This window comes from Lepisosteus oculatus, chromosome 6 (genome assembly GCF_040954835.1).
Source record: "Lepisosteus oculatus isolate fLepOcu1 chromosome 6, fLepOcu1.hap2, whole genome shotgun sequence".
NCBI lineage: Eukaryota > Metazoa > Chordata > Actinopteri > Semionotiformes > Lepisosteidae > Lepisosteus > Lepisosteus oculatus.
In genome coordinates, this window is record NC_090701.1 from 59,034,021 (window position 1) to 59,048,079 (window position 14,059).

Sequence of the window (14,059 nt, forward strand, 5' to 3'; positions counted from 1 at the left end):
GATTATAAATAGGACGCACGCCAGACCCCGTGCGATACAGTTGCTTGGGCACTTAGAATCAAATTTTAAGTTGTTGGGGAAAATCCCCTTTCCCGACTGCTAACAGTGGAATAACCGAGATAAAAACCGCTTTTATTCATTTGTTGAATGTCATTTGTCAATAGAATTGGTACAGTGATCAGTATTTAAAAACAGGCATGTGTGCTTCCAATAGGTGTACCTAAATCAAAGCTGTTCTGAACGATTTGCTGACTAGATGGCACATTAATTTCGCTCTAATTGAAGTATTGTCGTAACTGTGTGATTTTTATCACGGTCGCAAACGGCAACAACGGAAAAACTACATAAGTTTAATTTTAATTTTTCGAGAGAAAACATTTTATTTCACAATAGAAGCTTTGTGTATATACTGTAGATAATACAGAATTTAAGTTTAAACGCCTTTGTTTAGTTTCTGAAATTGCCCTACGTATGTTTTCAATCAGTTGCTGGCAGCTACAGAAATGTTAGTTCATGTGAGAAAGCCTTCTGGGAATAAAATATGTTTGGATTGTTTTTTTGGTAAATGAACAAACTTTCAACAGAAAATACTTCAAAGTGGTATTAGGTTTTAAAAACTGTTTTTACTACATTATGTAAAATAAAGTATCGAGTGTGAATTTATATGGAAGATCACGATACATTGATTAAAATAACTCACACATAAATCTTTTTAGTGCCTGTTTTTTAAGAACTGTGGAACCACATTCATAATTTATATTCGTTTTGAACCCATACACACATATGTATATGACCTGACATCTACTCAATCGATGAGTGTGGTCACGGTTTAAGCAAGACTAATCAATGATTGTTTTTTTATCTAACTTGCATACGTACTGATTTATTACAATCCTCGATTTTAAACTGCCTTTAAAATGACTGCAGCTCACTTCTCAAAGATAATAAATTATAAGGCCTTAAGCGAGAGAAAAAATGTACACTAGAGGTCACTCTTGTGACTTTTGGAAACCTAGTGTTCCTGTCGCTGTTTCAGAGTAGCCAACGTGTGTTAAATTATGACAAATTAAGTATGAATTCGAGTCAGAACGAAACTATACACTGGAGACTGGATAAGCATTCCCACATTAGAAATTTCATATGCATGTCAAAACAATTTCAGCCTTTTTCTTTTGATATTAATGGCATTGAAGTACATTGTGACTTAAAATATTGTAAAAGAGCCCCTGAAGGCCCAGTTTGTGGGTAAAGTTTTCAATGGAAATGATATTTAAATCAAAGTATCTGGAGGGCATCCTTTACGTAAATGTCAACTGTTTTCTTGAACGTGATCGATTGAGCAAAGGTAGAGGGAGTTAAAATATCAGAGAACTGTCTTCAAAATGTATTTTAAAAGAATGAACCCAGTTCACTACTCTAAAATATCCTTTTAAAAAAAGGATAATAGGTGAGATATTATTTAATCTTTGCTGTTATGGAAAAAAGTAAACATTACCATTAAGAAAACCTGTGTGTGAACAAAAAACAAAAAAGTAAAATTGCTTGTTTTCATTTGGTCAGATAATTCTGCTTGTAATATACACTAAACAAAGGTGAGGTTTGGGGATTTTATAAGACTTTAAAATACCATGAGGAGGAATCATGAATAATCTGTCCCCATAATGTATTCAACTGGAATTACACCTGTGCTTTGCAAGAAATTCTGTAACTCATGTTTGGATCATTATAAATATGATGCATCAAAGGTATTGGCTAATGTCTTGATTTTTTTCATGAGAAGTGTGTATATTGCATGTAAACTAGTGACATTTGTGAAAAAATGAAAAAAATGCTACACTAAAGTCCAAAAAGATCTTAATGCATTTGGTTTAATATGTGAAAATGTAGATAAACTTAATTAAAGAAAATGTGTCCAGAAATACATCATAAAACATTTTAAGTAAGTAGCTGCGTGAGCATGCATAGGCTGCAAAAGTACAAGTAAAGGTTTATTCCCTGCTGAAACAGAAGAAAAGAAACAACGTTTTGGCTATAGGTCCTTCTTCGGGTGCCGGCTGAAGGGTGCAGCTGGTATCACACCCGAAGAAGGCTCCACAGCCGAAACATAATACATTTTAGTATGACAAATGACATGCTGCTAAAACTTAAAAAAGTAGGAAGTTAGTATCAGTGATTGTCCTCAATGAACACTGACACAGTCTTGCCCAAACAATGCACAGACCTGATCAGCCTCTGGGCAGACTGCTGTGTGGCATTCTTCCACTCTTCCTATATAGCTGAAACCAGCTGGTGGACATCGGACATTTTTTAGTTATCATCAGTTGATGGCATTAGTAAGCTGGTCCCACAGATGTTCTATTTGGCTCTCGTCAGGAGTACAGCCTGACCATGCTAAGAACTCACCATTGATTTCTGGACATTGTGCCTTTCTAATCCTAGCACTGTGTGGTCTTGCATTTTCATGCTGTAAAATCATTTCCTCCGAACTGGATGGAAGAGCTGTTGGCTCAAGGATTGTTTCAATGTATGGCTGAACATGGATATTGCCTTCAGTTTGCGCCAAAATATTTTTGTGTTAGAGATTCCTCCCCATCCCCCTTACACCACCCCACCAGTGGGCTTTGATCAGTGATATTTCCACACACATTGTCTCAAGTCTGCAGCTTCCTCTTCTGCCACCTCTGCTGTCCTCTGCTTGGCAGAAGTTGAGTGGTTAAGGTTGTGTCACCACTTGCTTTTCAAAACTTCATTCACATTCACAGCATGCAACTCACAGATCCCCAACACCTGAATTTATGTGGCATTTTTGATGACCTGTGGTTGCATTTCTTGTGGTCCTTCGGCTTTGTTATTCCAAGGGATTGATGTTCTTATGTGGTGTGGCTCTCTACTCTCATCCACTCCATGCTTACGGCTCTCTGTTGGTTCCTCAGGCAACCTGTGTCTGGTTCACCCCACATGCTTTATGTTTCTTCTGTGTTAGCTGTGAGTAGATAATGTGACTCAGGATAGACAGTATTTCCTTCTCCATCATAGTAGGTCTTACATTTCTGGTCCTCCTTATTGACTGCCTTTTATTTGTTAATACTAATGCTTTAAGTTCAGCTTAGTAGCAACTTCCATCATTGTTGCCCGTAGACTTCATGTGATCATAAATTAATTTTATTCAACAAGCCCCTTCTCTAAATTTTATGAATCCCCAGTATTAATCCCCTCTAAGATTATTATAGTTGTTCCAATACTCCTCTTGTTCCAGGAATGGAAGGGAGCTCTTCCAGACTCCATTATCTCTGGTTCAGTGCTTGGTCATCCTTTTTTAACAGCATTTACAAGGTCCTTTCCTTGCCATGGCAGAGCATTAAATTCCCATTCTCATACAAAAAAGCCACAGTATGTACTGTTCCTCCTGCTCCTTGGGAGGTGTTGTTGCCACAGAACCATAGTTTTCTCCCAGAACCATAGGTTTCCCTTCTAGGCCAACCTTCCACAGTTAGTCATTATGATATTTCTCCTGCTTAAGCCTAGTTCAGAACGATTACTAGAATGGATGTGATGTGACAGTCTGGGCTTGTGTAATGACCTTCCGGGCCATGTCCTGTCAATTATTGCTCAAGTATAAGACATAAGAAACTTGGCCAAGCTACCAAGACTGGTAGTTGGTATCTAATTGATCCAAGGAAACGCTTCGGATCCATTGACAGAATCCAAGCATTTTCGGCATTCTGCAAAGAAGTACTTCCTCTCCTCAGTTAGATTTTTTTTTTAAATTCTGACCACCTCCATTGGTTTAAATGCATTTGATTTGTTTGTGAATTTCCATTATTTCTTATGAGGAAAATTCCACCCTGTTCTGAAGCGAAGACAAGTTCACCCCAAAAACCACTCTAACCATATAATACCATACAGACATGATAGCAAGCGTAGTGAACAGCACAGGTCTCCTCAAAGTAGCCAACTATAGCTGTAAAAAAATTAATTACATCATATTTACATTTTTCATTCTTCATTATAGATTGCTATCCAAGCAATCGGCTAGAACGATGTAGATGCTATTGTCGACTATTGCGCTAAAGAATCTTTTTCTCTTCCTTAGGGTCCATAATGAACAGCAACTACAAAACAAACAAAAACACTTTGAAAATGAGTGCACAAGCTTTCGCTGCGATCTTCAACAAAGCACTGCTTCCTCACATCGTCCTTAACCACAATGCCTGTCGCCCATGCAGAAACACACAGCTGTCAGTTTGTTGGAAACATCAGTCAGTTTCGAAATTCAAAGTTAAGATTAGTGAACTTACTTATACCGGGGTATGAGTGTAACCTGTACAGGTTGTCTTTGCGATAGAAACCAAGAAAGCTGAAGTGTCCATTGTTGTCCTGATGGATTAACAATTACTGTTGTCTGCTTTTGCATTGAACAGAAAGGATTGCTGAGGAGACTACTGATCTGGTCCTGCTGTGAGGTTTGTTTCCCAGTGGTCTTGGAATTTGTTTCACATGAAACGTGTGCTGTTTTTCCAACACAGACAGCAGTAACTGGGTTGTGACCTGCCCTTGTACTGTGTGGATGATGCCATCCACTCTGCTCCGGTCTACTGCTGTGGACGCTGGGTCCTTGATGTGTTTCTCACTTGTAGCTTTTCTGAGAATCAACAACCTATTTTTTGCGTTTTTCATACTCTTTGTGCTAGGTGTCTATATTTCAGATGGTATGATTCTTTGGTATTTGGAGTGATGTGGTCAAATGGAGTGAATGCATTTGGCAATGTGGTCTTATGTGGATTGTTTGGATGGGCTGCTGTATTTCATTTTGTTTGACCACCTACAGCTATCTTCTCTTAGAGCAACAGCACGCAGAAACTAACTAATGATTTTGGCTGCATACCTCTCTGAATATTGAATAGGCCAGGTTTTCAGTCTCTTGGCACTCACAGCTCCTTCACCAGTGAGTGCATTAACTGCTTGATTTGAGTATCTAATGAAAGTTTGGGAATGCTGGTATTCTAAATCATCTGGTAAGAGGACAGCCTTCATTAGAGGTTTGTCTACCGGCAGAAACAGCTCTGTGAATTGCAATTCTAGTTCTTCCAAAGAGATTAACTCTTACGCTTTTGATTTTTTTTTTGCTACTTTACCAGTGATTCTTATTCTTCCCATTCATATGGAGTACCCATGCCCTTGGGTTTAATCAAGGTAGAATTTTAAATTCATTTATTTTCTTTTGAAAAATAAGAATCTTTGTCATGTTTAATGTCATAATGTCATTATTTGTCTTTGAATGACCCATTAGACAACCATACCGTATCTATTGCAAGTGGATTATGGCAGCCAATTTAGATGGTTTCTCTTGTACTAATTTCTTGTATTTCTATAGGTTTGTACAAGGTGTTCCACTATGTTGATATGTTTGATTTACTTTGAATTGAGGTTGACAGCTGGAGTGCATTATTCAGTTTTGTTAGGATGAGTTTTAGGTAAACTTCAGTTTTTATTTTTACAATGCATCCTTAAACCCAGGGAAATAAATATAAAACCTACTGTACAGAAAATTATTCCATTTTATTCTTTATAAACTACAGTTATATAGCAAATTCACATGTTGAGTTTACACAACATTTATGTCTTCTAGACATGAGAAACAATAAGACATGAAAATAAGAGAGATGTTGAAATAAATTGTAAAATGTGCTGCTTTAAGATCTCCTTTAGAACACTGTGTTCAGTTACCATACAAAAAAGATTCTGCTGCTTTGGAATCAGTTTTAAAAAGAGCAGTGAGGTACAATACATTCCCAGGGTAAAAAAAAAATCAAAAACTGATAGACTAATGGTATGAAGTCGGTTTAGCTTTGAACTGAATGCTTTGAATACATGGGAAACACATTTGGGTATTTAAAACTTCCTTGATGAAGTTAACCCAATGGACCGCTTCACTTTCTTCATTATAATCCAAATCATAGAACAAATGGAAAGTTAGGGAAAGTATGTTTAATACACAAAGCTTTGTGGAGAATATGAAACAAGCTACCCAGCCATGTTGTTGAAGCTGATCACATCACATCTTTCTAGATCCTTAGATCAATTACTGTAGCTACTAAGAACCAAACATACTAGATGGGCCAGATGGCCGCCTCTCATTAGCAAACCTCTAATGTTCTGTCCATAGAAGCTTGAACATTTATGGGCACATCCTTCTTTTGTCTTAAGCAAAAGGTCTACGTGACAATTAGGACACAAATAGATTCTTGCCTAATCATGGACACGATCTTTACTGACCATCAATATCCTCTCAGTTCTGTATTGATGAAAATACTGTGAAATAACAGCTTTGTATCTGTGTTCCTGCTTTTTGTCAAAACCTCTTGGGAGTCAGTATTACTGAGTCATCACCGAACACCGAAATCGGAAGTTCAGGGACAGATGGACAGGCATGGAATGACAGCATAACTGCCTAGTAGCCTGATCTCATCACGTTTCAGAAAAGATGCGAGTTTGGGTCTGGCCAGTACTCAGATAGGAGACCTCCAAGGGAGATCTGGGTGCTGCTGTGCTGTGCTGGTGGCACACATCCCTCTGGACTTGAGCAATGCTCCAATATGATGGTGAGGTGCTGCCCTGTGGCTGAGATGGCAAATGTGTTCCTGAGTATCTGTTAGTACCAGTTATAATATCAGGATTAGTAACTGGTCACGCTTTTGACTTCTGGCAACCTTTCTCTTGAGGTAACGAGGTTGTTATAATGGAGTAGTAGTGGGTCAGATATGAAAAATATGGCAGTATTCCTTTTCTGTTCTATGCAGTTATGCACAATATCAGTGTGTTTAAATGTCTTTTGTCTGTTTTTTTAAAAAATAACACGGCTCATTGAAGGTCATTCTAATGCAGAGATTGTTAGACAACTGCACCTGAATTGTCGTTTGGCAAACAACTTAAAGTCGTGCTTGAAATATTTTCAAGGTTTTTTCAACAACAGATTATTAATAAACAACATATAACTTAGAACTAAAACTGTCTTATATTAAGATTTGTATTTGTTTCACATAAACTCACAGAAGCACATAATCGCATTGGAATCAAAGTTTCAAGAAGCAAGTTAAAAGTTGATCTGTTAGTTGTTTCCCTTGAAAAATTTTACTTTTGCATGGTTTTACCTGAAACTATTTTTTTTGCTTGTCATTCCCACATGAAGCTCCATTTAGAGTTAGTATTGTGTAAGCTGAATCGTAGCACAGTGTGCTGCTGAAAGAAGTTAATGCAGTTTCATCTTTACAGGAGGCAGTTTGAACACATGCACAAGATTACCCTAATTCACTGCAGCAGGGTCTAAAAAAATACTTCAAATGCAAAACTGCTTTAATCATCTTTTACAATCAGCCAGCAACTTTCTATGGATAAAAAACTGATGTATCTTATTAAGCTTTCATGAAACCGTGGAAGCGCTCTGTGTCTGGTAAACGTTACACTTGTGCTTCAGTTTTACGGCCATGCTTACATAAAGTGTGGCCTCCACCTCGCAAGTGAAAAGGTGCTGTGTGAAACTATTGAAAAAAATCTATGCTCACTCTGAATAGATGAGCATCCGTTTAGATCAAATGTCCTGCACTATTATTTTTAGCAAAAAACAGATGCCCAGCACTATTGTAATGTGATCCAATGTTGTAAGTGGTAACATGGTCATTCAGTTACAGTACACTTCAGTAATGTTACTAGTAACACACAGTGTTAGTGCATTTTTTGTTTTATTCCACCATATTAGTGACAGAAAGGTAGTGGTAGTTTATGGTGAATATCATTTACCGTTGCTGCAATAGGAGAACTGAGAGGTATTCAGCATGCTACAAATGCTCTTGGTTTCATTTTAATGCATTTCAGTATACAGTCTGAATTTTAACTTGAATGCATTCAGTGACGCAGGCAGGAAGATGAATTCTTTACACTAACTTTGAAGTATTTACATGTTTTTATGAAAACAGTCTTTAAGGGTTGCGTTAACATTAGTATTTGTCTTGAGGAACACAGTAATATTTTAGATTCGATACAATAGAAAAATAATACAGTACATCATGCTCTGAAGGAGATTAGCAGGATAAGCATAATTTACAGCAGTATTTATAAATACCTGTGACTTCAGAATCATGCTTGCTCTCTCAGGTCAGCACTGATAATGTGCTGTGTTCTTCAGCCTGCTTCAAGTTGATCAAGTGTATATTCACATTTTTGTCCATTGTGGGCTTTGAATGACTAAATTATCTATTTTAAATGCATCAAATGATGCATCTTCTATATTTAACTTGTATTACAGTCTCCAAGTTGAGAAAATATTGTGAGAACCTTGGAAAAGCTGTGTCAGTCTAGGTGGAAAACCCATATATTGATCTTTAAAAGCATGTTATCACTTATGTCTACAACCAATCCACAGATACAGTATCAGGAGAATGAGGCTTCTTCTGAAGCAGGTGCAATGGTATTTTATCAAATAAGTGTGAGACAGGTAAAACCCATTATGCTGATTAACACTTGTCATCATCATCGGGCTGATCGATGGGGGTTTACTGTGATGATCACAGGCTAGCAGCTTATTTGGCCATTGTTCTACAGCTCTTACTTTGCACAAGTTTGCAGAAGCTGTCTTGTTGCATTCTTCTCAGAGAGCCTGGACAAGTGTGTGCTTGTCCACTGGTCTCCGAGCCCTAGATGTCATCCCAGCCCATACTCCATGAGGCTTATGTATGACAAGTAGGGCATCAATGGCAGAACTGTCATCTCCTCATTTTGAAGTTTCTCTTTCCTAGATTTAAAAATCTCTCTAGTCTTGGAAATATTTCTGACATATTTCGGAAATATTTTAATGACAAAAAGCTGTTGTTGGCACACAGCTAAAGAAAAATAAGATGCAGAGCTTTGCAGCATTCTTCCATTTTCTTTCAAGGTGTTGCTGAGCCTTCAGAACAGCTTAAGCAATCACACCTTTTGTGTTAATTTCCCCAGGATGCTCATGTTCTGGCGATAAGCAATCTAGCGAGGATAGTCAATTTTGACATAGTACATGTTTCTTGTATAAGTGGTTTCAGAACTTATATCTATCTCTTGAGATTAGTCAGGGAACAAATTACCTGCATTCACAAAGCACAATCCTACACACTTTGCCATGTGTGCTATGTAGATCTTTTGAAGAGCAGGCATTTTATTTTCCTTCAATCGCTGCAGGGCTTCTGGCTTGCAAATGATTATAAAATTAAATTTAAAACTATACATTTATTCTGCCTTCTCTTATCACTACTTGCACAAACTGCATACAAATCAGGCAAGGATCAGACATTACTGCAAAGGTCTCTACTCAAAAGGACAACTAATTGCTAATTGAGTATCTAGGTGTGAAACTGGTATTGCAAACGAAAAATGCAAAATGAAGGCCAGCAGTTTTTTTTATTTCATTAAAATTGTCAGAGAGATTTTGGTTATATTTTATGTATGTAATCTTCTTGGAGGATGTGCCTCAAAGCTCATTTAAGGAAACAAAGGCCTCTGTTTTAATCCGTTTGCATACTTGTACTGTATATGTGCATTTCTTTCCTTTTTACATGTAAATTCAGTATTAAAGCTCTGGATCATACATTTAGAATAATGATATCTTCATAATGTGCAAGAGATATTTGCATTTATTCTTTTTTTTATTTCTACCTTTCAAAACATTCCTGTATACTAGTCCTGGATTTGGGAAATTCCTCTTAAAGATTGAAAGTTTGCGTTTTACATAATTTCATTTTAAAATAATCTATGACTGCGCGTCCTAACACAAAAATCTGCGGAACATGGAACTCTTCTTAATACGACAAATCTATTCTTCAACAAACCTCATCTAAAAGCGTTGCGTTTAGTTAAATATGCACATGCATCTTTGTGGTTGATTTTCGTCATTTATCTTAAGATTTGCTCTGGCTTAAAATATGATCCTCAAAGTCAACTACAGGAATGGCTGTTTTCTCCTTAAGCAAGGTGCTTCACCTTTTATTGCTGCAGTCCGACATGCTTTATAAATGAGTGTTACCCACCAAAATCAGGATCGCACTTGTCAGGGGCATATGCTCTCTCTGCTTAATGCTATAGAAACCTCTGGCCCAGTGAGCCACAAAGCTCAGTACTGATACTTCTGTTTTTACTCACCGCTTTTTTTCTCTTTTGATGGTGCCCTGAATACAATAATAGAACAATAGTTTTGTGAGAGATGTATAGCACCAAAAGCAAATGAGATGGAATTTCTCCATTGCGGGGTGCTGGGAGGTTGTGCAGTGTCGGTTTAAGATATAAAAACATAACGCCATGCTTAAACACAGTTCTTCAGAAAAGAGGGTTACTTTGTGAAAACACAGCCTAAATCAAATCCTGATGTTTTCCACATCTGTAAAAGAAACACCAGATGCAAAGTGTTGAGAGAAATCATTAACAAAATTCCTGGCTGCAATATTCTCTTGCTGGCTAGAAACTTTCTACATAAGTATTTAAGGAAAGCGCATTCTTAGATTAATGCATTTTTGTGTTCTTATAAATATATCCCATCTGTGCTTTTGTTAGCCATTATTGGATATATACGGTCAGTAATATCGAGGACAGTTTATGCTTACTTTGTATCTGAAAATAAAGCGAAACACAAATAAAAGAGTGAAAACAAAGCTCATTGATTATAGTTGTATAGTTATTTCTAATGACAATCTGTGAGTAAAATTCAAAAGGTTACCAATAATGGAAGGATGAACACTTCCTTCTGTTTTAGTATAACATTAATACACAAAAAGCAGCTCGGCCTCTTGCTTGAGTGTATAGGGATGGTTGTTAAGAAGAAATCAACTGAGAAGCTCCAGTTTTTGGCAGCTTGTCATCCTGGCTTGCCAGCTGAGTTAATGGTGCAAAATACAGAGCTTATTATTGTGGCTTGAGGAAATTAGCCTCAACATCTGGGAACTTCCTCAGAACACCAAAGATAAGCTGCACTGCAATGTGTACCAGATGCAACTCCAATTTACTTCCAATGTCAAAACGTACTCAATGCAATTAATGATTCTTGGTGTCTCAAAGCTCTGTTGAAGAGGTTAATGCATCTGTGAACTCCACATGCAATGCAGATACATGAGACTAGACATGCATTTTAAAATTAGTTCGTTTTTCCAGTCATATTATATCAATATTTATACAGTTTTGAGCATGTGCAAATAATATGCAAAGCACATAAATAAATAACAGGAAATAGTAAACTTGATTTAGGAAAGTTAAGTCTTTCCTAACCAAACTGTTAGAGCTCTTTGAACAAGCAAAGCAACAACAGTCAACCAGGGCATATGATTTACATTTTAAGAGGGCGTCTGATAAAGTTACTCCTAAACAATTAATTGTCAAATTGCAGGCAGTAGGTATTCAATTAGTGGAATACAGCATGGATCTGTACTAGGTACACTGCTCTTTTTAATTTTTATCAATAAACAAGATTCCAGTACAGTGATTGAACTAGTCAAGTTTGAAGATGATACCAAATTAGGAGGATTAGCAAAGACTGTAGAAGAAGCAAATTGAATTAAAAAACATCTGGGTCAGATCAGAAGTAAGTTAAAATTCAAAGACGGATAAAATTGAGGACAGGTTAAACACCTGGCAGATGATATTAACTGCACACAAGTGCAGGAATTTTCATGAGAATAATAAAAGCAAATGAAAAATAATTTAAATAATTTATAAATACCAACCACAAATTAAAATTGTTTTTAAAACCAAGAACAGGAGGCCCTTCTTTACCCAAAGGGTTGTGGGAGTCTGGAACAAGCTACCTAGCCAATACCCTGGCTTCTTTCAATGAGATTCTTGAATCTTAATTTAACTACTTTCTTATAATTACCAAATGGGCTTTTTGGGCCAGGTGGCCTCATTTGTTTCTTTTCTTTTCATCATTTGTAATATTTATTTAATGATATAAAGCATTTTATGAAACTTAAATTGCTATTTGACGTTTGGGGTATTGTTCCCTACAGACTTTAATGGTACTATTTCTATATCATAAATTTAATGTCAATCTTGGTATGTAACTCCCGATACAACAGTTTTACTCCCGAAAATAATAAATGTATTGTATATGGAGTTTTTTGTGTTTAGTCAAGAAAGTGTATGATATTTTAAAATATTAAGGGATGTTCTTTGAATGTTTTGCAATCATTGGTTTAACTCTGCTTGCAATATAACTAATGTCACTGTGAGAGAATACGCAGACATTCTACTTTTAAATGCAAAACACACATTTTATGTCTGATATTAAAGAACGACACAATTTCAAAACTTGAACTTTAACTTTATTGCCATATGTAACCAGTACTGGTACAATGGAATTCTTACTTACAGAAAGTCTCTCGATTGTAAAACAAGTGTAAAAATGCTAAAAAAAAGTGCAAACAGTGCATCAAGACAATGTACAAACAAACAATAGACAATGTGCAAGTAAACATGTAGACAGTTTGAATGCAAACAATACAGACGTGTAAACAATGACTGGAGATGTGTAATAGATAAGAAATCATAAAGAGGTAGATGGTGATGGTGTAGGTGTGGTCCAAGGTGGGTGGCTTAATGTGTTCGCCAGTCTCACTGCTTGTGGATAGAAGCTATTGAAGAATCTAGCGGTAAGTGTCCGTATGCTCTTATATCTCTTGCCTGAGGGCAGTGGGGTGAAGAGCTCATGCCCAGGGTGGTGACTGTCCTCTGTGATGGCCAGAATTCTACCACGGCAGCAGTCCTCATAGAGCTGTTTAATCTCGGTGAGACCACAGCCGATGATCTTCTGGGCCATATTGACCATTCTCTGCAGTGCCTTTCTTTCTCGCGAAGAGGTGTTGCCATACCACACGGTGATCCCGTTGGTGAGGACGCTCTCGATGGTGGAGCGGTAGAAGTTCACCAACACATGTATTGGCATCCCCGATCGCTTGAGGCACCTCAAGAAATAAAGGCACTGCTGAGCCTTCTTCATGATAGAGTCAGTGTTCACAGTCCAGGTTAGATCTTTAGAGATGTGAATTCCCAAAAACCTAAAGCTGGTCTTCTGTTCCATCAATACTGAGTGGGCTGTGAGTGTATGGCCTGTGTCTCCGAAAGTCCACTATTAGCTCTTTCGTTTTCTTTATGTTCCAGTCCAGGTTATTGCTATGACACCACCTAAGCAGCTGTACAACTTCATCCCTGTAAGTGGACTCGTCATCATCAATGATCAGTCCTATTATAGTGGTGTCATCTGCAAACTTAATGATGCGGTTGTTGCTGTGTCTTGCTGTGCAGTCGTGAGTAAATAGGGAGTACAACCTTGGACTCAGACAGCAGCCTTGTGGGGTTCCAGTGCTCAGGGTGAGTGGTGTTGATGTTTTATTGCCTATCTGCACCACCTGTGGTCTCTCGATAAGAAAGTCTAGCAGCCAGTTGCAGACAGAGTTGCACAGACCTAATCCCCTGAGCTTTGTCACCAGTTGACTGGGTATGATGGAATTGAATGCTGAACTGTAGTCCACAAACAGCATTTTCACATACGAGTTCTTAGTGTCCAGGTGTTCCAAGGCTGTATGCAGAGCCAGGGAGACAGCATCATCCACTGATCTGTTGTTCTGGTAGGCGAACTGCAAGGGGTCCAGGGACTCTGTGATGGAGGAGTTGATGTGTGACAACACCAGCTTCTCCAGGCATTTCATCGCCAGAGATGTTAATGCTACTGGGCAGTAATCATTCAGGCATGTCACTTTTGTCTTTTTGGGGGTTGGAACAATAGTGTTTTTTTTAAAGCAGGTGGGGACCATGGACTGTGACAGGGAGGAGTTAAAGATGTCCGTAAACACTGTGGTCAGCTGGGCTGCACATGTCCTCAGGATGCGAGGTGGTATCCCATCAGGCCCTGCAGCCTTATGGATTTTCACCCTGCTCAGAGTCTTATGCACGTCCTGCTCTGAGAGTTTCAGAACAAACTCACCCTGCACACTTGATAATTTCATTATCATTTAACTGTCAGTTTCACTGTCAACCGTCATTATTGTTGGCA

General features: G+C 37.8%; 1 protein-coding gene across 1 annotated transcript in view; it reads left to right on the forward strand.

Annotated features, from left to right (window-relative positions):
- Nucleotides 1-14,059, forward strand: part of kctd1 (potassium channel tetramerization domain containing 1) — a 45,991-nt gene that overhangs the window by 1,232 nt on the left and 30,700 nt on the right. The gene's annotated exons all lie outside the window — the stretch shown is intronic.